At 43.4% G+C, this 26,361-nt stretch overlaps 1 long non-coding RNA gene across 1 annotated transcript; it reads left to right on the top strand.

The window, feature by feature from the left end:
• Positions 1-1,145: 1,145 nt before the first annotated feature.
• LOC148684558 (uncharacterized) lies at positions 1,146-25,141 on the top strand. The gene is made up of 4 exons (XR_015945798.1): positions 1,146-1,374; positions 1,471-1,663; positions 12,896-13,151; positions 24,683-25,141. It is a non-coding gene; the product is annotated as an uncharacterized LOC148684558 (long non-coding RNA).
• The last annotated feature ends 1,220 nt before the right edge of the window (positions 25,142-26,361 follow it).

Here is a 26,361-nt window from a genome sequence, read left to right as displayed (position 1 = left end):
ACTGTAGCAAAGGCAGAGCGGAGTCTAAGAAATATTCATTCTCTTCACAAAAGGTGGAGAGAGAGAGAGAATATGAAATCGTATCAGAATAATTTACTCTTATGACAAAGCTCTTAAACTGGCAGGAGGCTTATGTCTCTGTTTCAGCAAGGGTATGGATATTATACCTAAAGGTAATTGTAAATCCAGATTTATAGCTAATATTATGGAAACAAAACTGATATTGGTAGCGAAATCATTTAAAAGAAAACTGTTTTATTGTGGGGGGTGGGGGCGGCATATCTGTTTATCATTTTTTTATGCTCGGGGCAGAAAATTCCCCAAGCTGCATGCCTAGATATTATAGCCCCAATCCTGCTCTAGTAGCACATAACTCTCAGTCCCAGATAAGGATGTCCATTTATTTCCCTCTGTGTGTTTTTTTAGAAGGATCAAAGCAGTTGGAACTAGACTGAGCCGTGCAGTGTGAATGCAATGCCCTAGGCACAGGGGCAGGGGGGGGGGTTGCTGGGTTTTGTGCCCTGGGTGAGGGACGCTATTGAGGCTCCCAGCCTGTGTGTGTTCACAAATGTGTGTGTGGGTTGCCAAGCGGGCTCTTTTACCCAGGTGAAATAAAGCCTAGTTTTGCCCCTGTGTGGATGCATTCAGCATTGCCTCCACATAGCAATGGGGGTCTCCCTTGCTGTGTTATGCTCACAACTCAGTTGTATGTCTGCAGCACCACAGGTGATCCTGGATCATAGCTGCCAAGTTTTCACTTTTCTCGCGAGGAAGCCTATTCAGCATAAGGGAAAATCCCTGTAAAAAAGGGATAACTTGGCAGCTATGTCCTGGATCCTGCTTGCACAGAACCCTGTGGGCATCACGCCCCTTACACACACTCCACAACTTGCATATTGTTTTTGGACAGTGGGCTGCATTGAGCTTGCTGGTTTGCTCCTTTAATATCAAGGTAGCAAGAGACATTCCATCCTCTTCCAATGCTTCTGTATTGAATGCACCAATGCTGGGGAATAGAATGGCTGATATTTGGACCTGCATTTAATCTAATGAGCCTTTCACAGCAGAAGTGCTTGCATGAGATTGACAATAATGCTCTTTCACCATCCCCATTCATTTCAATGGGACTTAGACAGAAGAACATGGGGGTAGATTGTGTCTTCAGTCTGTTGCTCACAGGACACATGAAAATAAATCAATCCTCCAACAACCTTTAGTTTGGAAAATTTAAATCTTTAATGTTTCTCCCCCTATTTATTAGGCCAGGGAGGAAAATATTTCAAAGTCACAGCACCCGTAACCATATCCTAACAACAGAACGCGTGGAAGAAAAATCCATATTGCTCCAACTGCATTGTCAATTATAATAAAAAGGTTTGTGTTGATCTTTGCAAAAGTGGGTTATGTTTCTCAGCGTGTTTGCAATATAAGTTGCTAGCTAAGTGCAATTGTCCCCTTCGCCCTAGGTAGGCTGTCAAAACCGTAACATGGCAGCATGTTCCTTTTGTGTGAGATGAAGCAATGATGCTGCCAGTAAGAATATGTCAAGCTGGTACATTTTTGCCTGTCTTAAAGTGGGCAGCCTGATCGTCACCACCTGATTGTGACACTCCTAAACATTACTGTCAGCTTGGCTTCCTCTGATCACAGAAGAAGAACAAAGGTATGTCAGCTTGAATAATCATTTAAATAATTTAGAGATGCTGACTCAAGTTTTTTTTTACTCGAGAAAGACAAATTGCACGTCAACATATCACTAAATGCTAAAACTCTATCTATGCCATCGGCTGTGGTGAGGACTGCAGGGCCTGCTCCCTTCCAGCTGGCCCAGGCCTTCACACTCCCAGCTACAAAAGGACTCCTGCTGCAGCGCCTAGAGGGAGCTATGCTAAGACCAGACCATGTCATTGTTTGAAGACTATCCCTGCCTCCGGGTCTGGTCTTGACCGGATGGATACTGAAATCAGCAAGGGAAACCCACATGACCTGAAGGTATTGCTGTGCAATGCTAGGTCAATGATTCATAAGACCACTGCCATCCATGACTTGATCGGGGATGGAGGACTTGACCTGGCATGTGTAACAGAGACTTGGTTGGGTGAAGCAGATGGGCCTGTCTTTGCTGCTGCTTGTCCACCAGGTTTCTCTTACGCACAGCAACCCAGGTCATGTGGGCAGGGAGGGGGGCGGTTGCAGTGATTTTTAGGAAGTCACTAGCTTGCATCAGGCGTCCTACTGGGAAGACCCAGTTCTCTGAGTGCATATTCTGGAAGTTGGGCAATAGGGGCAGTACAGGATTCCCTTTGGTGTACCAACCTCCCTGCTGCACCAAGGATTCCCTGTTCGAAGCCTGCCTATCAGTGCTCTGCATAGCTGGGTGGGAAAGTGGAAAGAAGGTTGCTTTGTGATGGTCGCACCAACCAAACAACCAACCAACCAACCAACCAACCAACCAGCATTCTACACATTAGGCTTGTCCTTACAGCTGCTCCCAAGCTCAGCTGATGATGAAAGCTTGTTCACCTATCCAAAAAGGGGTAACTGCAACTTCCAAGTGGGCTGACATTTCCCTGGCTATCAGGAAAGACATTACCGGATACGAAGGTGTGCAAGTGTGCAGCATGTTAAACAGACCCATTTCCCTGCCAGTAATGGTACACTCTTTTGTCAACTCCAGCAATAATAATAATAATAATTAGAATTAGAATTTATATACCACCCTATACCCAGGGGTCTCAGGGTGGTTCACAGAATAATGTTTGTGCTTACCGATGTACTTCTGAAACGACTTGGCATCTGTGGCATACTCCCACTGCAACAACTATAAGAATAATAATACAGTAATGATTCTGGAAATAAGACATCTCTTCCTTTGTGTAGTTTGCCTCTGGGCTAATTTCTGAGAGTGTGAAATTATGCTGCACGTGTGCCATAAAATATATTAGCATATGTGCCTGTGTCGTTATTAGGAGTTCGTTTCCCTTCTCCTTCATTTGGCTTTGTTACATTGCTTGCCTAATGCTGCTGATTCCCTCTGGCCATTCTTTGTCCCCCTTTGCAATGACACAGCCAAGGAACAGCAGTTTAAGGGCCATGCTGTGGTCATTTCTGCAATTGGCCAAATCTTTCTTTTAGCAAATGTGTTCTGAGCTTCCCCCTCCATTTCCCCTACCTAATTCCTAAGGAAGAGGGGGACTTATGCAATAAAGGAAAGCTGAATTTCTGAAGTTGGCCTATATTCTATTTAGGTATATCACCATATGTAAGAAACAATTTGCATAGATAGTACTTTCTTTTCTGGGTGACACAGATTTGTACTCGGAATTACTAAGGAAAGAAGTAACATGATCCATATTTGGTATGTTCACACATACAGTGGAACCTCGGTTTATGGACACCTTGGTTTATGAATTTTCGGTTTACGAACGCCGCGGACCCATCTGGAACAGATTAATTCACTTTCCATTACTTTCAATGGGAAAGTTCTCTTCAGTTTATGAACAGACTTCCAGAACCAATTACACCCATGCTTCAGGTTAAGTACGCTTCAAGTTGAGTACTTCGCGGACCCGTCTGGAACGGATTAATCCACTTTCCATTATTTTCAATGGGAAAGTTCGCTTCAGCTTATGAATGCTTCAGTTTAAGTACCATGCAACCGTCTGGAACAGATTAATCCACTTTCCATTACTTTCAATGGGAAAGTTCGCTTCAGTTAATGAACGCTTCAGTTTATGAACAGACTTCCGGAACCAATTGTGTTCATAAACTGAGGTACCAGTTGTGATTTGGGTTTGTCCGAGTATTGTCAAATGATAGTGTGGTCTTGCAAAGGATCTATAGTTTTGCAAAGTTTGGGCCACTTTGAGTGGAGTTTCAAATGATCAGCAAAGATCCCAAGGTTCTGCTTCTCCATGTATACGTTAAACATCCAATGAGGCTTATTTAGTCTTAGAAAATCTATAGGCAAAAGTTCATATGGGCTAGAACATAAGAAACCCAACATGTTAATGAATGAAGTGCTGGGTAGTGATGGTTTTAATCATTATAATTTTTGTTTGGAATGAGGATTGGAAATCAGGGATCCTTCACACATTGAAAAATCTTTACATAGTCACTTTTACATGCCACTTTTATGTAGAAAAACCCTACACAGCCTATAGGGTTGTACCAGCTAGTTGGGGACCAGTTCTCAGGCTCCCTCAGAGGATGACACAGAGAATGGGAAGAAAACTGGGTTCAGGAACCAACCTAGGAGACAGTTTCCAAAGTAAGTGCTCTGCCAGAGGCTGACATGGAAGGGGAGCTCTGGGAGTTGCACTGCCGCCATCTCCTGTGCCTGAGGAGGCAGTCCTGCCCTATTCTACGTCTCTGACTTAGAATACTCATTCCTAGAACAAACTATGGTTTGTAGGGGCACCAGTGTTTTCCTTGGCAGTGTAGGCACATTCAGAAGATGGCATAGCCCACTTAAGCCCAAGCAGTTTTCCTATTAGAAAGCAGAGCTTGAGATACCCACTTAGCTGTGGGACAGGTTAATCTTGCAGTTGGCTCATGATAATTGTCAAGAGTAACTCTCCAAGTTCTCTGCTTGTTGGTTTGACTTCATAACCATCAGCTGCCCCCAACCACACACATTGAGCTGTCCGTGGTGCTGAACACTTGCAGCCTATCTTGCTGTGTTCAGCCAGTGTTTCCGCATGAGCAGAACAGAGCAGAAAACATATACATGCACAATAAGTGTAATAAGACCTGCCACAGCACAGCTCATTGTGGAAAGCAGCATATAAGTAAACTCAATCAATGAATCAATCAATCAATCAATCAATCAATCACACACAACAATCTACATAGGAGGTGGATTGTCATATTCAGGAATCACACAATTTTCTAACTATGGGGAACTTCTGTGTCCAAATGTAACAGTGTGATGGAGCCATCAGTCTTCCTGGTACCATATATTAGCAAAAGCATAATGGATACGGTGTTATCTGACGGGAGGTAGCAATTTTAATATGCGACTTGCTTTATCACACTCATACATTCTTTCAACAGTCAGGTTTAGTAATAAGTATTGCTATTTTGCAGATTGAGAAATGGGTCTCAGTCTGCCTGCCTGCCTTGGAGTGGGAGGAAAAGGAATAATTCAGAATATCTGCAGGACTGTCACGTAGAAGACTGAGCAGACTTGTTCCCTGCTGCTCCAGCAGCCAGAACTAGAACTAATTGGTGAAAATGGCGAGGAAACAGATTTGGGCTAAACATTAGAAGGAATGTCTTAACAGGAAGAGAGGCTAGTGGAGTCATCAGGGTTCAGCCCTGCTCAGACTCTGAACCTGAAGCCTCTTAAGAGGAGCGGAGCTCCCCACTGGCAGGGACTCTGAAAAGTCGATAGATCTGAGTATCCGTGCTGAAGGACTGAAGGCCCCCATACCAGCTGCCTGGATTTCTGGCTGACTCTTAGATTCTCCTCACCACCCACAACAGATGGCATGGTGAGGTTGCACCACTCACCTGAACTTCCTTAGTGCTGCTGCATACCTGGATGGAGTGGTGGAGGGAAGAGACCAGCATGGTGCAAACACACCATTGGAGCCAATTCAGGGCTCCCGCCAGTATGTTTACACCATGCCAACCTTGCTGCCCAGGGGAGAATGAGGCAGAACTAATTGCACCTTAGGCTGGGTGGGGAAGTACATGAAGGCACTTGCCCAAGTCAGGGCATGCCTGAGAGCCAGGAAACAGTGGGGCCTCCACTTACTATATAAGCTCCTAGTGTGAGTTGCTTCATTACTGAAGTAGCACACCTCTTCCAAGCTCCCTGAATTGGGGAAATGGAGAGGAGAGGACTATCTTAGGAGGTAGTAGATGCTCCTTCACTGGTGGTATTTAAGTAGGGCCTGGATAATCATCTAACCGTGATGCTGTAATTGGAAGATTTTTGCATTTGGGTAGGAGATTGAATGATATAACATCCAAGATCCCTTCCAGTTCTAACACTGTGTTATTCCACATGACCGTATGAATAGCTGGAGACCACAATCCAAAGGACCATGTGGAAATCTCAGTCTATGCACTGAGGCTTCTGAGGTCCTCTTACCAAAACCCTCTGTTGTGTCTTCCCACAGCCCATGTGTCTTCATTTCCACTCTGGAAATGAAATGGACTTGAGGTGCTGTCTCAGACCCATCACAAGGAGGTGCTAAGATCCAGTGTGGTGTAGTGGTTAGGGTGTTGGACTAGGGCCTGGGAGACTAGGGTTCAAATAATCACACAAAGTTTTTTGGATGACCTTGGGCCAACAAAGCAAGACAAATTGAGAATGATGTATGCCACCTTGAGCTTGTTGGGAAATATTGGGGTTCACTACCCCAATACCCTGTGAGTTCAGGTTGGACGGCCAATAAAATCCAGACTCCAATTGTCAGTCAAACAGGACATTTATTTAGGCATTGCAAGGCTGGTGCAACACAAACTCTACCAGCAAGTAGTTGAGCAGTGGCACTTCAAACAACAACAACAACAACAACCGGCATTTATACACTTACAAGCAAAGGGAAGTGAAGGGCTGATTATATGTGGCAATACTTGTGTGGCAATGTCCCTCCCTCCCCGTGAGAATAAGACACAAGACACAAATGATAGATTTTAAGTGGGCGAATAAGGCACAACTTTATTGGTTACGGATGTTGAGTGGTATTGGCTTAGGCATTGGAACCTAACCGACTATATCTGACACCAACCCGTGTGTTGGAGTCTGGGAGAAATTAACCACCAGAAAGGAGCCCAGTGATGTACATCTACCGAGACACCTCCTGTGGCCACCGTTGGGGGGTGCCATAAGGCCCTGACCTCCACAGGCTCAGGACAAAGCTCCGCCCCCGGAAACCTCTAACGGAATACTTCTTCATTTGCTGGGCAGGTGATGATGTAACCTGCCCCCCTTCTTCTTTTTATGCAAATTTCCAAACTGGCGAGCAGGGGCAAAGAGGCCGAGTTCCCGCCTCTGGGCTGTTTTGAAGGAGACAAGCCCCGCTCCCCAGCCGACCTCATTGGTCGGCCTGGGGTTGATGGAGGCGGGAATGGCCAATCGCGAAGGGGCTGAGCTCTCAGCCCCCATCGCAAGAGTTCAGTCGGGCCTGCCCACAACACCACCTCCGTCGCAGGCGCGGAAGTGGTTTTCCTTCTACTAGCTTCTACAGGTTTTAATCATGAGGCATAACTACTTTCTTATTTTTGTCCTTAGTTATAGTAATAGCTCCTGCGTACATGCCATTCCATCCTTTTCTCGTGGTTCTTTTGCAAACAAAGTCTTCACATTCCAGTCTTCACTTGCTCAGCCCTTCTCACACACATTTCAGTTTTCATTCTTTATTTCATTTAATTTCAATAACAAGCTCTTTGGAGGAAAGGTGGAATATAAATGTATAGAATAAAGTAAAGAAATGCATGGGCATGCAAGAGACATTACCGGGCACTTTGGATTAGACTCAAGCAGGTATCAACTAGGGTTCTGTAGAGCTATGTAATGTCAACAAAAAATGTATGAAGTTTGATTTCTCTGGGATTTATGAAGGTCCCGTGGGTAGGAAAAATTCCTCAAGAAGTAGCACGAATGTGCTCTTGTGCTGTAAATTCTTTAATTCAGGAGGAACAGGGAGGAGAACCCCCACCTCATCATTGGTATATCCAGCAAATAATAGCTTTTAATTTCCAAGCAGGCTCTGCCTTTATGAAAATCCACAAGTACCAAAGCATAACCAAACCTGGTGTTTTCACTCTAAAGTGCTGAAACCCGTAAGCTACTTAGTAACAATCTTATTGATTACTCATCCCCCAGAAAGAGAAATCTTGGAAATGCATGCCATTAGAGAACATATGTTTATTTGGCCCTTTGTATGCATATTATCTAACTACTGCTTTTACAGTGGAGACCAGCAAAGCTGTAAAATAAGCAATCAGTTCTGGTTGCCATAGCAAAAGTATCCCCTTCCCTCTTACAACTAGTTGCTGAGGAAACCAAACGGTGGACATAAACAATCAGTTACCCAGTAATAATTTGGAAATATGGCTTTAAAGCCACCAGAATCCAAAATGCAGCTATACCCAGCATTTTTTAATGCACGAGAGATTAAACCTCTCTCACAAGCCTTTACATCGGAGTGCAAGAGGATGAAATTACTGTAATGATAATAATAATAATAATAATAATTTATTTTTATTTATAAACTACTTCTCATGAGGCATCCCAAAGCAATTTACAATATCAGGACATATATAAAACAGTTACACATATTAAAGTAGTTAAAAACATCTGCACATTTAAAAACAAAACAAAAACTAATTATAAATATAAAAACACTTAAAAACAGCAGCACATACATGAAATCAATTATATTCCAAGACAGATACAAGTTGGAATAAATATTTTAGAAGGCTTGTTGAAAGATAAATGTCTTTAGCAAGTGCCAAAAAAACAACAGAGAAGGTGCCTGTGGGATTTTTTTGTATATTTATCAAATGGTTTATCCTGCCCAGAAAAGTGGTGGTCAACTAGTTTGGGGTGGGATTGCACTCCTCTTGAAGGAGCAGATTCATAGCTCGAAGAGACACCCCCTTCCTGGATCCACCACTGTTACTTGAGGGACAGGTGGCCTCAATGGCACCTGTAACCTTCTGCTGTCTCTTAGCCCAATTACATCCCTATCTGGGTGGGGATAGCTTGGCTTCAGTCAACTGTGCTCACGTGACCTCCAGGTTAGATAGCTGCAATGCTCTCTATGTGGGGTTGCCTTTGGAGATGGCCTGGAAACTGCAGCTGGTGCAGAACACAGTCACTAGACTGCTAGCGGGGACCAGCTGGTCTGACCATATTATACCAATGCTGTTCTGGCTGCACTGGTTAGCAATATCTTTTGCAGCCCAAATCTAAGGGTTGGTTTTAACCTATAAAGCCTTCTTTTAGCTGTCCAACATGCCACTATCTTGCGGAATGTCTCTTCTGACATAAGCCTACCAGAAGCCTGAGACCCTTTAACAACTTTTTGGCATGAGCCAACAGCACCCCCATTTTCCCAGGGTGTCAACATTTTTGTATTCTGCTGGTCATTTAAATTGGCATCCCTTGTGCCACTTACAATACTTTATCTGTATTTTCTTGGTGGGCGGTGGCATTGCTATTAGAATCACATTGACAAATGTGCTGGTTGCTGTTATCTATGTTTTTCATCCTTGTATTTTTTTATGTTGGGTTGTATCTTATGTTGTTGTTGTTGTTTAGTCGTTTAGTCGTGTCCGACTCTTCGTGACCCCATGGACCATAGCACGCCAGGCACTCCTGTCTTGCACTGCCTCCCGTAGTTTGGTCAAACTCATGTTCGTAGCTTCGAGAACACTGTCTAACCATCTTGTCCTCTGTCGTCCCCTTCTCCTAGTGCCCTCAATCTTTCCCAACATCAGGGTCTTTTCCAAGGATTCTTCTCTTCTCATGAGGTGGCCAAAGTATTGGAGCCTCAGCTTCACGATCTGTCCTTCCAGGGAGCACTCAGGGCTGATTTCCTTAAGAATTGATAGGTTTGATCTTCTAGCAGTCCATGGGACTCTCAAGAGTCTCCTCCAGCACCATAATTCAAAAGCATCAATTTTTGGCGATCACCCTTCTTTATGGTCCAGCTCTCACTTCCATACATCACTACTGGGAAAACCATAGCTTTAACTATACGGACCTTTGTCGGCAAGGTGATGTCTCTGCTTTTTAAGATGCTGTCTAGGTTTGTCATTGCTTTTCTCCCAAGAAGCAGGCGTCTTTTAATTTCGTGACTGCTGTCACCATCTGCAGTGATCAAGGAGCCCAAGAAAGTAAAATCTCTCACTGCCTCCATTTCTTCCCCTTCTATTTGCCAGGAGGTGATGGGACCAGTGGCCATGATCTTGGTTTTTTTGATGTTGAGCTTCAGACCATATTTTGCGCTCTCCTCTTTCACCCTCATTAAAAGGTTCTTTAATTCCTCCTCACTTTCTGCCATCAAGGTTGTGTCATCTGCATATCTGAGGTTGTTGATATTTCTTCCGGCAATCTTAATTCCGGCTTGGGATTCATCTAGTCCAGCCTTTCGCATGATGAATTCTGCATATAAGTTAAATAAGCAGGGAGACAATATACAACCTTGTCGTACTCCTTTCCCAATTTTGAACCAATCAGTTGTTCCATATCCAGTTCTAACTGTAGCTTCTTGTCCCACATAGAGATTTCTCAGGAGACAGATGAGGTGATCAGGCACTCCCATTTCTTTAAGAACTTGCCATAGTTTGCTGTGGTCGACACAGTCAAAGGCTTTTGCATAGTCAATGAAGCAGAAGTAGACGTTTTTCTGGAACTCTCTAGCTTTCTCCATAATCCAGCGCATGTTTGTATCTTATGTTAGTCACAATCAATTTAGACCTATTGGACTTAATGTGCATGACTAACTCATTTCAATGGGTTTACTCTAAGTAAAACTTACTTGGGCACAATCCATTGTTTGCAGCATATACTGTACCTGAGACTATTTTTAGTAGAAGACGTCTAAGAAATTGAATAACTAAAATAGCCATCATCTTATTTCATACTGATTCTACTGTGATGGTTGTTAAGAAATGACTTGCAGTGTAAAAGGGGGAAATGACATGCAGATCACAAGAAAACATGGATCTGATCTTCTTTCCTTCCTGAGAGGTTTATCTGTTATGTTGCTTTCTGCGGTACAATGCTTTTGTTGAGGTTTTTGGCCATCTTATCGTCAAAAGATTCTGTATAGATACAGAATCACCCAGAAAACAACCTATAGTTGCATGTGCTGATTTGTTCGTTAAAAGTCCTCTACAGACATCCTGCATAGCCTCAGGGTGGTCCTGTTCTGTCTACAAATGGGGAATTAAATCCTGCACAGATAAAGAAATATAAAAGGACATGCTGACCTGAATAGCTCCTTTAAAATTATTCTGGATTATTGTACCTCTGATTCAGAAATAATAGGTCTCTGGGGCACTTTTGAGCGATGACTTTCTCTTCAGGTGGTTTCAGTGCAGATGCTCAAAAATTGCCATGGCTAGGCCCACATTTAACTCCCTTTGAAGCAGTTTAAAGGATTCTGAACTATCTCAAAGGCTTCCACAGATCTATAATGACTTTAAATCGGAATCACTCCAAAACCTGAGGCAATTTTAATCAGCCAATCCCCACTCTCGTTCTGAACAACTCTTAAGAACCAATTCAGGTCCCAGATTGCATTGCCAGAAATAAATTGGCTTTCTATATGAATGATCAAAGTGATGCACAAAATACACTTTAAAACCAATTAAGAAGACATTAATTAATTAAAGCTGCTAAGGAAACAGAAGTTATGTTTGTGTGGCTTCTGAAAGTCAAAACGTCTCCTGAAAAACTAGAGACTCTGTTTTTTCAAGCCAGTTGCTTCTGATTTGTCATTATTATGGGGAAACTTGAACCAAGAAACAGAAATCTGAATGACACAGCCTGGCTTTAAGAAGAATATGATTTTATGGAGAATAAAACAACATAACTTTGAAATATATTGTATTGGAACTAGCTGCTTTTCCCATAAGAATACTGATTTCAGGGGGAACTTTTCTTTTTGTTAGACCTGGCATTTGCCAGGATTACGCAAGATATAATATTGTTATGGAAATGCTTTCTTTCTGAACTTTGTTTGCCTGCGTCCTGTTGAATTCTTATGAAGGACAAAATCAATAACAATTGAGTTAATGAAAAAATGTAAATAAATGAAAACAAATACATATATTACCTACACAACCTTCCTTGCTTTTCTTAAACTTGGCTGCATTTATTGTGAGTAAATATTGGCATTATGAAGACATCAAAGGTCAGAGCTTGTCCTTTCCAAGAGAAGATGTGTTTAAAATGTAAATTTTGTGTTGTCTTTGTGTGCTTCTACCAGCTCCTTCCTTTCATAAATATGAATGAATCTCGGTGTACAATCTGGAATATCAGATGGTCATTCAGCTCTGTTTTTGTTCACAATCCTGTACACACTTCCTCAGGAGTAAGTCCTGCATATTACTGGGTAGAATGAATTATGGAAAATTCTCTCTAGTTCTTTCTTCTCTCTCTCTCTTTTAGAATCCCTAACAGGCTTGGGTGTGTGTGCATATCTCAACAAAATCTCAACGTTCTCTGGAAAATATGCACAATCACCAATAGGCCTCAAGAAATGTGCATATCTCGACTGCATTTTGCATATTTTCTGGGCAATATGCAGATTCTTTGGTCACTATGCACAGTGACATGTCCTTGATTTCTCCTACTAGTTCAGAAGTGTGTAATATGTACCTAGGGTTGCCATACTTCAATAAGTAAAAATCTGGGGAGTTTTTTTGGGGAGATCGTCCAAAAGGTTATTGTTGAGCTTTTTCCCCGATCAGCAGTGGCGGACAGCGGGCTTCCGACATCACTGTCTGGGAGGTAACAAGGAAGTGACGTCTCCACAGCGCTTCCGCTATGGAACAGACAAAATCCTGGACATTTACTTTTAAATTAAAAAACGCCCCCTGGGCAGCCATGTTAGGCCCTGGTCCCCAGACATAGCTGGGATTTTCTGGCTTATATGGTGACCCTAATTGTACCCCTATCCCCAGAGTGCTTCTGGCCCACTTACAACCTTACAACATGCTCTCCCACTGATTCACCAAACAACAGGAAGAAGGGATAAAGCTTCTCAAAAATATTGACTTTTTTTCTACAGTCTCGCCTTCCTTTCCCCACTCTCAGCTATTCTCCAGTCAGCCAGGGAATCACAGGGTGAGGAGAGGTTTAAACCTTCCCTCCCCTTCCCACATTCCTGATTAAAATTACCCTCAGTACTGTTTCTGTTCTTAGGAAAAAGCTTAATACTAGCATGGGATCGATCACTGGGAGGGAAGAATTGACCACCTGAAGAAGGGCTACCCCAGCTGGGAAAAGAAGCCTGTTTGAGATTATGTATATTGCCTGGAGAAATGTACAGAACACAGCCGGGATACGCACATTGACTGCAGCATAGATTCCTGTTGCAAAGATTGTGTTTTAGAAGCATCATGGCAAAAAAGAGAAAAACAACAACAACTTGCTAAGATATTTGAGCACTACTAATAAGGTAAGTTGAGCTAAGCATCTTAAGTAATTGAAGTATTGAAACAAAAAGTATTGCTTGTTAAAATCATTTGCAATTATAATTCAAACCTCCCAAACAGCATAATGCAAATCAAAGAGAACATTTCCAAAGAAAATATTGCATTCTTGCCTTCACCCAAGGCTGTGAAACACATCCATCCCCCCCCCAGTTTGGTGTATAACTGCATTTGGTAGAAAAGTAATGAAAACAGCCTTTCAGCCGTCTCCTTCTAGCAAAGTAGACACCATCTCTTCTCTGGGGGCCTGCATGTTTGCTCACTCATGATAAGTCACAGTTTGGCTTAGCCTAGGTTACTAGACTTCCAGGTCTGACCTGAAGTCTTGAAGTTTGCCTGGCCCCCTCCAGGTGGCAGGTGGAGCCCTTGAATCTCCAGGTTGGCAAGAGGGCCTTTAATTAAAAACATCATGAAAATTGTGCATGCAACTTGCAAGCGTCAGCCGGGCAGGAGCTAGCTGCAGATTAAAGCACAGACACTCTGGGGGTTTGCTCCCATCTCCCAATTAACCTCTATCTCCAGGCTTACTCCCATAACATCACCAGGCGCCACCCCTAGGTTTCAGGTTTGGGCCTTCAAATCTCAGGGTCTTGGATGCTCCTGACCTGGCAACAGTAGCCTAGCCTTATGTGCGAGTGAGGGCTATGTATTGCTTACCACTTTCCTGAGCAGGGAGGAGATTCGTGGCTTGGTGCCTTATTCAGGCAAAGAAGTGTGCTAAGCAAACGTGGTGTGGAGGCAATAGGGGGGTCCATATCCTGTAAGCAGCCATAATTTTCATGATGGTGGTGAAACCAAAGCCGTAGCTGGGCAGGAGGCCTGGTCAGTACCAAAGGGAGCCAGCCTTTTCTGGCTTTCCTTTCTTGTTAAGGTTACCTTTGCCTTGCGAGTTTAGATCGACTTTCCTGCTGTAGTTTGGCAGCAATGATTTCTCGAGGTATTGAAGTGTAAGACGTGCTACTTGCTTTGTTTTCCTTCCCTGGTGACACAAACCCCAAACTGTTCCATATCATTAGCTGCTTCCTTGCTATAGCCAAGAAAAAGGGAGTGAGTCTCTAGCTCAGAAAGAGCTTATGGATGGAACAAGTTTCATTAACATGCATTTCACATACAAGCATACGCAGAATCTAACCTCTTCATACACTGCTGTTCGTATTTCTGCTCAGTAACTAGATTGCTTCTATAGCCTTTTTAATTTATTTGCTTATTGATAGCATTTTTACACTGCCCCTTAACAACAAAAAATATGGGCGGTGTGTGTGTGTGTGTGTGTTTAACCACATCACTCCATAAAAACAGCAAAGACATAAAATCAAGGATGAAATTTAAACTAGCGTCAGAGTATAACCGAAACAAAACCAGCAACAAACAACACAGTGGTGCTAAAGATCATCAAAGCACTAAAATGTGCTCTTAAAATCAGAAAGGCTGGGAAAAGAAAAACAGAACCATGTTACAGGAAAAAAGAAATGCCAACTCTAATTAGGTCCAGTTTCTTATTCTCGTATTTATTGTAACATTTGTTATTGCAATTATAGCTTGGAATGCGTGGCTTCATTTACACAAGTATGATGGGGTGGTAAGGCTAGCATTGGAGAGACCCAGGTTCAAATCTTCACTCAGTCAGGAAGCTCAATGGGTCTTCTTGGGCCAGTGAGGGTTGTTGTGAGCTTAAAATTTTCCTTAAAGGAAAAGTGGACTTTAAGCGTGGTACAAAAAAAACCCCCCTAAATTATCAAGTGATTGATTTGCCATCATGTCTCTTCCTTTGAAACTTATTCCAGGGAGTTAAATCTGATCCTCAGTATTCACATGACACTTCTGGTGAGGGGCTAATGGGGAAGCATGTCAATGACAGTCCTGCTTAGCCTGAAGGATGATGATGATGGTGATGATGATTAAAATTTCTGTACCGCTCTTCATCAGAAGATCACAGGGCAGTTTACAATATAGAAACTCAAAAATAGCCAGATGGGCGGGGTAGAAATAAATCACCACCCCCATCAAATACACAACATATTAAGAAGCAAAACCAATAACTCCCCCCCCCCCCAGTTTAAAAGGCCATAGATTGTTTAATTAGCCAAAGAACTGGTAGAAGAGGAATGCTTTTACCTGGCACCTAAAGCTATGTAATGATGGCGAGCCTCCATGGGGAGAACATTCCACAAGTGGGGAGCCACCGCAGAAAAGGCTCGCTCTTGTGTTGCCATCCTCTGGGGAATCTCTTGGAAGAGGCACACAAAGAAGGGCCTCAGATGATGACCGCAAGGTCCAAATTGGATCTTATGGGGAGAAGCGGTCCTCAAGGTATTGCAGTCCTGAGGTGTGGAGGATTTCCCCTCCTACAGTCCCTTCCTGCTTAGCTCTGAAGCCGCATCCAGAAACACAGACTTGGGGACATGCCTTGGCAAATGCTTACAGACAAAGACTTTAAGGTGCATGTGGATGTATGGATCGTTGTGGCTTGCCAATATTCCTATTTTTCACCCGATGTTTGGGTTCTTTCCCCAAGCTTTATTCAGACCGCTGTCTGCCACTGCTGCATCTGGTGAGGAAAAAGTCCTAAAGGGCAAGCTTTGTGCAATGGAGGGAAGTTTTGTTGTTGCTTCTTTATAGCAGGCAATAAATCCCGGATTTCTGCTAGGGATGATTGTGTGGGAGTGCTATGAGTGAAGTGCTTTGCAGCTTTGCAGCAGTCATGCCTTTGATTTGTGGCTTCTTGCCACAGCAGCTAGAGAAATGACTTAACCTTTCGATATTGTTCTCCAATGTGTAAAACTGAAATAGGGACCTTGCATATTTCTCTTCCAGCAGCAGCAGGATTAATTAGGTATTCTTTGAGTGACCAGTTAACATGCAGTAAAGTACTAGGACAAGCACTGTTTATAGCTCTGGAAAACTCTGCATTCAGCTGAACAAGAAGTTGATTTGTCTAGTGCTTTGACGGATTGATACTGGATGCTGCAGAGATGAGGTCAAGACTCCATGTCATGGGATGAAGATAAACTAACAGGGTACCATCAGGAAACTGTGTGATGAAGATTTGATATCTGATTATGTTTCTACAAAAAAGCCAAGGACCCCACCCACAGTAAACACAGAAGGACCGTGCATATTTTAAAGATCTGGGCAACGCAACATGTCCTATGAATGCATCTTTCATCTCTTCTATTCTAGCACGTTTGAAAAGCGCTACGTGTTTCTCAACAGCAAATTAATTTTGTTTATCTGACGTAACACACAGCAGTTTCAGAGAATAATTAAAAAGTGTCATCAATCACTTGCTCACGAAGTCTTGGAAATGCATTGGAACAGACAACAGTGATTTCCCCCCCTCAGATATTGCGTTCAGCCCGTAGTTTACTAGCAGGTCTGAAATACAAAGCTTCATTGTTTTTCAGCCGGGATTCTCAGGACTGACAAGCTTGATCATTAAATCCACTGAAAGAGGAGCTATTATACGCCTCAGCGTCCAAAACCCTATTGAGTTTAGACAAGCCCATAGGATATTTAATACATAATGCTCTGTCCACAGTAGCTGATGTCTAATAGGAGGTTTAGAGAATGGTGGCTAGTGGCCAGAGGGACTGGTAGGGTGGGGACCAAAAGTAGGTGGAGCCAGAGTCAATGGCAGGTGGGGCCAGAGCCAATGATAGGCCAATCCAATGAATTCTAGCTTTGTCCCCATCCTCCTTCCTCCTGAATTCTACAAGGGAAACACTGAGAGAAGAAAGCTGACAAATAGTGCCGCTCCCTGGTCTGGTTGTAAGTAAGCAGGCAGGCAAGTGGAGGCTGGGTGAGGCCAGACTGAGGTTGGTTGGGTAGTGGGCCATTTGCCCCAATTCCTCCGCCTCCCATTGCTGCAAAATCTCTGCAAGAAACCAACTGATCAGATGGCAGGGTTTCTACTCCTCTCTCCAGAATTTCCAGCAGGATGGATGGATGGAATAACAGTGTGCACTGGAGCCCTCCATTATTGAGTGTGGCTTGGAAGCTGTGAAAAAATGCATTGGGTTGCCTGTATAAGAGCCAGCGGCATGTGGCTTTCGGTTACGTTGTCTGTGCCTCTCCAGTGAAGACAGAATGTGAAACAGGCACCAAGAACCAAGTTGTATGTTCAGAAGAAGCACGTGGCATGTCCCTGTTGGGACTGTAATACCACTGCAACTTAACCTGAAAGGAAGATGCAGATGTTTCCAAAGCACGTTGCAAGCTTGATCCAGCTGTATTCCTTACAACAACCCTGTAAGGTAAATCATTGTTATTATCCCCCGTGTTGCGCATGGGGAAACTGAGAAAGAGAAAGTGACTTACCTAACACAAGCTAGAAAGTTCATGGTACTCATTGATAGTTCAGTCCCTTAGCCACAATGCTACATTAGTTCTCTGGATCTTCTCAGACTGCGGATGGAAGGGTCTTGTGCTTCCCAATATTTGAAATATCCATCATTGGGCAACATCCAACACTGCAGAAACAGAATTATGCTTCCATGGAGGGACTTCCACTTCCTTTCCCCTCTGCACACCCAAATCTACTCCAGAGCTTACGCCGAGGGGAAGGAGATAAAACAGAAGTCTTGTTGCACAAATAGAAGTCTATTCCATTAACAGATGGACACCTCTGGATTTTACCCATAGAGAACCGGCACATGCATGAGGCTGCTTTTGCTGTATTCAAAAGATGTGATTATGCATGTATGTGGTGCTTTCTTGTGGCAGCAGTGGAATGCTCCATATCTTATGGTGGGCTGCAGCCATTATGAGGCAAAAACGCTTATCCATGATAACCACTTTTTTAAGAGAAGAAAACATCCATTTTTTAGTCATAATCGCTTAATGTGAGTAACACAACCAACAATCCTTTAATTATTTTGCAGCATGTAAAGCAGGCTTCCTCAAATTCAGCCCTCCAGATGTTTTTTGGTCTACAACTCCCATGATCCCTAGCTAGCAGGACCAGTGGTCAGGGATGATGGGAATTGTAGTCTCAAAACATCTGGAGGGCCGAGTTTGACGAAGCCTGATAATGGGAACTGTAGTCTCAAAACATCTGGAGGGCTGGGTTTGAGGAAGCCTGATATAAAGTAATATAAGTAAACCTTAAAAGTTGGTTCTGGCTTCAATAATACAGAGAATTTTCCAAGCAAGCATGCATACACTCATCACCCGCCATAAAATGCAGCATTGGAGAAACTGTAGAGGGGTTCAATTAAGGAAACGCGTTGGCTTGACGCTGGCTGTATCGAGCAAGTCCAACATCTTTCCAGCATTAAAGGGGGGGGGGGGAAAGGTCAAAAAGTAGATAGGAAAATGCAGTAGTAACCAGACAAAGAATGGCGGGGGGGGAGCGGGGAGAGGTTGGCACTGGCTATTGTTGAATCTCTATGCTAATTTTGAAACTGAATCACAAATTGGAAAAAAGCCCTTGCCTCTGATAAATTCCAAGGGGAAAGGCTTGTCAGAACATATTTCGGAGTTGCTCACTAAAATCACACATTAAAGCCAAAGCATCTTCAGAGTTGACAAGGTTAGCGGGATGTGAGATAAAACCTGAACAGGAAGGAGAAATCCACGCCTTACTTTATTTTCAGAAAACATGTGCCTATTTGTGCATGTGCTCTGAAGGCACATTTGAGGATGTCACAGTAGGAACCTGCCTTATATTAAGGTAGCCTCCAGATTGCCAGTATTTTGCAGGAGAGATTCATTCATGCACCGTAAAATTTGGTTGGTGCAATCAATGCGGATTAAAGCACTCTTTTAAAAAATGGTTAGGAAAGTGATGAGGGATGCACTAAAAAGGGTGGATTAACCATGGATTGGCGAGAAGGTGTCTAACATTTGCACTAACAAATAAGGATGAATGCTCATTGTCATATAATCTCTCTGGTTTTCTATATGCACATTGACACAATTTTCAATATTGCTCTCCACCACTTTGCTTTACTCACACCAGAAAATAGTTTTAGTTATTAGTTATTTTCCAATCCTCTGGGAAGGAGTTTGGCTTTGGCACCAGGCTGCTTATATTTTTTTAGACGATCTGACTTGCTTTCCTTAGGAATTCTGAGACTGAGGGCATCCAGATGTGGCCATTTTTAAAATTTGTTAATAAGTTTGAGCATGTCCTCTCTTGCCAACTCTGTTTAATTCCCTTTTCATTTTACTTCCACTCCTGAAACAAAAAGAAAAAGCAAGTCCTGGCTAAGTAATACAGACTTTCTCAGCCTTGGGTTCCCAGATGTTGTTGGACTATAACTCCCATCATCGCTAGCTAGGTCGGGGATCATGGGAGTTGCAGTCCAACAACATCTGGGGACCCAAGGCTGAGAAAGGCAGAGCTAACATTCTCATAGAAGGCAGGTGTAAACTCTGTGGGGACTCTCAGGTGGGCACCATTGCCATCATAAGAGACAGAGGGAGGTGTTCATGGTCAGTTCTGGCACCTCATTTTCTAGTAAAATAACACTGGCAGCTTCCAACAAGATATGAAAACACAGTAACATAAAACATTAAAAAACTTCCCTATACAGGGCTAGTAATTCTTATCAGGTTGCAGCCAACTAAGGTTTACTTAGAGTAGACCCATTGAACTTAATGAACCAATAGTAGTCCCATCCATTCATTTCAATGGATCTAATATGAGCAGGACTATAATTGAATACAGCCCAAAGTATTGCAGCTGGAGTGGTGGACAGGCTGGGACTGAGAAGCATTGGCTCCTGGCTGGCTTGGCTAGAGACAAGTTTGGGACTTCCTAGTTCACAGCTCAAGTCACTTGGCACTCAGGGAATGGCCATATAGCCCAGTGGTAGAGCACTTGCCTTGCATGCAGAAGGCCTCGGGTTCCATCCCTGGCATTTCCAGGTAGGGTTGGGAAATCCTTTCACCTGAAGTCCTGGAGAACCATTGCCAGCCACTGCCCTAGATGGATCAACAGCCTGACTGTAGTTTCCTATGTTCTTCTCTTTTCTAAGCTGCTTCTCCCCATGTTTGTGACTTTGTGCTAAACTGGTAGACAAGGAGCAGGGGAAACTCCTATGCAGGAATGCCTTGAGTCAATGGATGGAAAGATCCCAGCACCAACCTTTTAGCTGGGGTTGACTTTGTGTTCTGTTGTCATTTCCTCTGGAGAGACAAACACTTTCCATTTCTCAGGCTAAGAAACACATCAAAGTTATTTCTTTTAACTCTCCAGCTGGCACACACGCTTGTTGCCTGGGGTACAGTTGTGCAGATCGGATGTCAAGGACACATGCCTTGGTGGTGCAGGCGACGGGAGTGCCTGACACAAAGCTGATACACTCGTTCTCTAGGGCAGACATCTGTCTAGCCTATGTTAGCAGCAGGACCAGATGTCACGCTGGAGAAAATAAATGCTAAGTGACAGCCAAACAAGAGCTGAAAGGGTGGAATGCACGAGAGAGAAAAGAGATGGGCATACTCAGGAAGGCATCAGTTGTATCTTATTAAAAAGTAAAACAAATGTATTGCCCGGTCTAGGTTTGCCATATACCATAAAAGTCAAAGAGCAGATCCTGATAAATAAAATAAAAATATGTCATGCACGATAATAAAATGAGTATGATCAATACATTGCTTCTCCGTGAAAAGGCAGTAAACTAACACTCCAGTTCAACTGGGAGCTATCTGCAAAAAATTGAACGAGGAAATAAACACACAAATGAATATTGTACACAGGCAAAGCTGAAAAACCCAATCTTGAAATCTTGCAAAGTGTGCGGAGGATCTTACCAGTTAGAAACTTTAATAATCACAGTGAGAGAACAAAGAACCCATCTCCTAGAAATGGCGGTGCTCCCAATTAAGGATCCCACCTCCTTACGTCCCTATTAATCTATGTCACTTCTACATCTTGTAATTTGAGCCTGTACCCTCTGTGCTTTGTGTGCTTTCTGTTCTGCCACTTTTTGAGCTCTTCTTGACCTTGGGGAGAGCGGAGGAATGCTTTCCAGAGACAGTGAATCTGTTAACCCTCTCCCCCCCAGTGTTTCTTCTCCTAGCTGTTCCCCATCCAGTATTTCCCAGCTTGTGCCTTCTGCACTATGTCCCTCTGCAAACCACTGTTCCAAATCTATACTGTCCCACTGCTCCTGAGAAGATTCAGGATCCTGATCAGGAGCAGGGGGAGGAGGGGGAGGAGGCTCCCAACATTCCTCCTCAGTGTAGCCTTCCTCAGCATGGTCCCTGACAGGTACACTATTGAAAAAAATGCTTTCTCAGCCCTCCATGTAGGCTCCCTACCCTACCCTGGTGCAGGGTGGAAGAAGTTTGTGGGAATAAATAAGACACATGGTAAAGGACAGTGGGAATGAAAAATCCAACTTCAAATTTATTTTGCTCCAATAGCAAGAACATAGGTAGCTAATTGTAACTTTAAAGCCTTAAAGAGTCTCTCTTAAATCTGATGAAGCTTACAAAAGGAACATCGCCCTCTGAGTTATAAATCTGTAGAAAGCAACCAAAAGAGCCAAAAGTTCTTTTTACCCCACAACTGACTCTGGTTCTTTTCTGCTTCTCAGCTGTGTACACATTACAGGCTTAAAATGCAGTGAGATTGTTGAAATCAGATCAAAGCTGGTTCAGAGGGAAACACATCAATATGTAGCATTTCTCAAGAAACTACAGGCTAAATGTAGATTGTTGTGAATGTCTTGTGTACATGGGAGCGTGTACACACTGATAGTATACCGTCTTTGCTTCTCTTGTTTTCCCTTATTTCAAGATTTTGCTTCGTTGTTTTTTGTTCTGACATCTCAGCAAGGCCTAAAACCTCAGGTTTCGCCAGCCAAAAAAGGTACCTCAAGTCTTGGCACAGAATTGTGCTGATCATTTTACACTTGGATTGCTTTCTCCCTGTTCTTCTCTGCAAAAAAATTAATTGCCCTTGGACAGGGTTATCTGTCCCCATCCCACTCAGAGATGCAGTTAAAACATGGAAGGAGTCAGGTTCCCCCATACTAGATAGTCCCTGAGGCCTAAACACTACATCAGACATCTGTTCCACCTTTGCCTGTCCATGAATTTCTCTCCTCCTCTTCTGCAGTAAGCATGCTGTGTTCAGGAAACAGGAGAAAACGTTCTTCAACTTGTCTAATGTATGGTATGTTACATTTTTGGAAAGCCATGCACAGCTGTCTGTGTTTGTGGCGCTGCACCCAGGGGTCTGACCTTGTCTAGGTGGGAGTCTGGAGCAGGTGAGCAATAACTCCCAAGGTGTCAATGAAGTTAACTCTTTATGAAAAAAACAAACAGCCAGCTCAGAGCTAGTGAGCATAGCAACTCTTCCCAGCAGGTCTTGCCCCAATGAAGCAGTGGTGGGGACTGACGGTCCCTGCCTTCCCACAGCTCTCTAAGTCCTCCCCAAGCAACCTGATATTCCTTTGCCATGTCTGTTTTTGCTCCACTTTCTGCAGGTTTTGGGAGACCAGTGGGGAGGGAAGCTGGTCGCAGCACGAAAGGGAGACTCCCTGGCTTCTTCAGCACCCTGACTCATCTCCGCCTCTTGGCCCAGCTCCTCTCCAGCCTCTGCTTCTACATCTGCTTCTGGACTGCTCTCTGCCATAGCCACTTCTTGCTCATTAAACCCTGTTACCTCTTTAGCTTCCTCCTCCTCCAAGTCTGCTTCCTCTTCTCCCTCTGATCACTCATTGTTGTCCCACCACCAATCCATGGGCTCTGAGCCTTCTTCCCCTTGGGAGTTCCCAAGTTGGTGCCTTCCATCACTCTCCTGCCAGTCCATGACCTTGGGGCATCCTATGAGGGCAACGTAATCCTGGGGCTGAAAAAAGTTCCCCAACCCTGCTGTAAGCAATACTGAGCAAGTTTCCAGACCCTTGATCATCTTGGCTGCTCTCCTCTGTACATGTTCCAGTTTGTCAAATCACCACTTACGGTAGCTATAGATGACTTTGGGCCACTTCAGGGCTGGTGCAGCCATTAGACTGGGCTAACCAATCATGAGGTTCGGAAGGTGGCCACATGAAAATAGGCCTTCTCTTTTATGACCTTGACCGAAAAAAGAGACAATAACCATTTTGCATGATGCTACACTTTGTTGTAGCCTACATTACGCCCATGTGAATAAGGGTCCATAATTGTCAGAAAAGCTCAGGCTGTTCCTCTTCATTGCCTAGGCTTGGCAATGTGAGGTTGTTGTTTTTCTTTTCTCGAGTTGCAGCCAAAAGAGAGAGGCACAGCAGCTTTAACTCCCAGTACACTTGCTGTAAAAATGGAAGAAAACTTGATCTAGACACAGTTGCCATCCTAACTGGCCCAAAGTACCAGTCAGGGTAAATGCTTGACAGCCGCATTAATCACTGCGAGGAGGGAGCCTGATGCAGTTCGACATTTCTCACTCTGTAGCTGCTTGGCTGTGCATTATTTTCTAAGGCTGATTTGTAGCCAAGAGAGATGCTAGTTTCAAGTGTTCACCAAAGTACACTGTCCTTTCTTGACTACATGAGTCCAGAGCAATTCAGCCGCTCTGCATGTTGACAAGTAAATGCAAAGCCATTTCCTCTTCTTCAAAAACATCCCATTCTTCCCATTACGCAGCAGAGCTCCTTTGACAGCTTCTCTTTCTGCTGTCATAACTTCTTCAGTCTTTGTGCCTCTGATGAAAACAAAATTCAGCTCTTGACATTTTCAAGGGTTTTATTTTATTTATTGCATTCTTCTCTTTATACATGGTTATGCCCTTCCCCACTTTATCGCTGCAACAACCCTACAAGGTAGGGTTAGGTTAAGAGACATGGACTAATTCCCACTTTCTGGGAGTAAATCCCACGCAGTTTGATGGGGCATTGTTTTGGAGTAGTCATGCCTAGGATGGTGCTGTAAAAAGTGTATTACTTATTTCTCATCATTGTTGCTCAGTATTTACGTTTTCGGGCGACATGAACTCTGTGCCTGGCAGTGGCACATGGCAGAGTATTCTGCAGTGAGAATTAACAGTTCGACATCTGAAGAAGTTCTCTGGCTCTTGGGGCAATGGAAATTACAACAGCTGAAGCAGAAATACCAGCATCAGCAACTCTCAATTTCTCACTTTTACTGATAGTGGCATTGATGGCTAGCTTAGAGGAGGCTAGAGAATACCAAGTGAGTAGCCTTGGGAGTAAAAGTGACAACCTTCCTCCTTGCTTACTTTCGAGTGGTTCGGGTGGTTTAGTTTAGTTTTGTTTTTGCTTTGCATCCTTCACTGATGTCTTGGAGCGACTTTTTTTAAATCAGGGAATAAGCAGGAGAACTTGCAAAATTTTGCAGGGGGAAAAAACCATAGAACAAGAGTCCCTGATGATGACAAGGTCAAGTGGAAGGCGAAAAGTTAAATAAAGACAGCATGTGCTTGGTGTACTTTGAGTTTCTAACCTGCCACTTCAGAAGTGATTTCACACAGTACTTCAAGAGCTACGCGGTCAGAGTAAGAACTTCAGAGCTAGCTGGCTGCTTGTTTTCTTTCCTCGCACAGAAACAAGAAAGAGGATGCAACATGCAAAGGAACGGCACTTATTCCAGCTGCCTCTGTTGTGAAAGATCAACTGAAATGAATTCAAGTTTCTCTCAAACACCAGCCAGGAAGTGAGTTATTGTGACACTCTGTGACTGATGGCAATGCAAGATTAGAATGCAAAGGCCAGATGGTTGGAAGGCCCAGGGCAAAAACAAAACTACAAACATCATCCAGTGGTAACAAAAGGAGGGGGGGGGCTGCTTTAAGGCAACAGCCAGCCATTCACCCCGCCTTTGAGAAATAGGAACACGGATGAGTAATTGAAGAATTATTATTTTTAGTACAGAGCAAGGTGAATTTAATGGAGGCAGCTACTCAGTTGTAATGTGGCCGTTATATACCCTTGAATACTTCACAACTTAAGATAGAGACACTTGTATATATACTCTCTCTTGCTATATATATCACATGCATACATTATATATTTTATTATTCCTATTTTTCTCTATCTTTATAGCAGGTGGTTTTTTTTATCTGTAAGCCACCTTGAGTCCCATCAGGGAAAAAGACAGGGTATAAATAAATATAAGAATAATAACATCAAACAGGGCTCCCCCACCCCAGATTGTGGGGGGCTCAACCCCGTACTCACATACTGGGGGGGGGGGGGGCTGAATTGGCCTGAGTTGGTGCCTGTGATAGGGAACAGGGCTTTTTTTCCAGCTCAAACTCACCAGAACTCAGTTCTGGCACCTCTCAGGTAGGTTCCAGCGCCATTCTAAGAAAACAAGGGAGAAGTTTATGGTGAGTTCCGGCACCGCTTTTTCTAGAAAAATAGCACTGATAACAACAGCAATATAATAGAAAATGATATACAGTGGTATCTTGGTTCTCAAACGCCTTGGTACTCAAGCAACTTGGAACCCGAACACTGCAAACCTGGAAGTAAGTGTTCCGGTTTGCGAACCTTTTTTGGAAACTGAACCTGCTCCGTTTTGAGTGCCACACTTCCAATTTGAGTGCCACACTTCTGTTTTGAGTGTTATGCTGAGGTCTGTCTGTTTTTGCTATTTATTTTATGTTTTGCGGCTCTTTTGTTTTTGTTTTTGTGACTGTGTGGAACCCAGTTCAGCTATTGATCGATTGATTGTGTGACTGTAGTACATTGATTATTGCTTTCATTTTATGGATCAATGGTCTCGTTAAATAGTAAAATTCATGTTCAGAGGTTGTTTTTAAAAGTCTTGAACAGATTAATCCACTTTGCATTACTTTGGGAAGTGTGCCTTGGTTTTGGAACGCTTTGGTTTTGGAACGGACTTCTGGAACGGATTAAGTTTGAGAACCAAGGCACCACTGTAATAGAAAGCCTATGGCCCTCTGATTCTGTTAGACTCCAACTCCTAGCCAGTATGGCCATGGGAATTGTAGTTCAATAACACTGTTCATCAGCTGGTGGGACAAGACTGGCTTGCAGGTCAGAGGCTCTCCACCCTTGCACTAAATCAGGGTTTAGTATTAGTGCTTAAAAAAAACACCTTCAATCTGTTTTTCATTATTCATATGTAAAGAAAATACCAAGCTATCATGGACAATGTCTATATCACTGTACTGTCAGTAGCACAGAAAGTCTTAACCCCAACATCAATACATCAACTTATGCGACTACAGCTGCCTTTACCATGGCAACCGTTCCT

Source organism: Zootoca vivipara, chromosome 9, assembly GCF_965207765.1.
Source record: "Zootoca vivipara chromosome 9, rZooViv2.hap1.1, whole genome shotgun sequence".
Classification (NCBI taxonomy): Eukaryota; Metazoa; Chordata; class Lepidosauria; order Squamata; family Lacertidae; genus Zootoca; species Zootoca vivipara.
The sequence above is the reverse complement of the archived record's forward strand: the minus strand, read 5'-3'. Positions and strand labels throughout refer to the sequence as shown.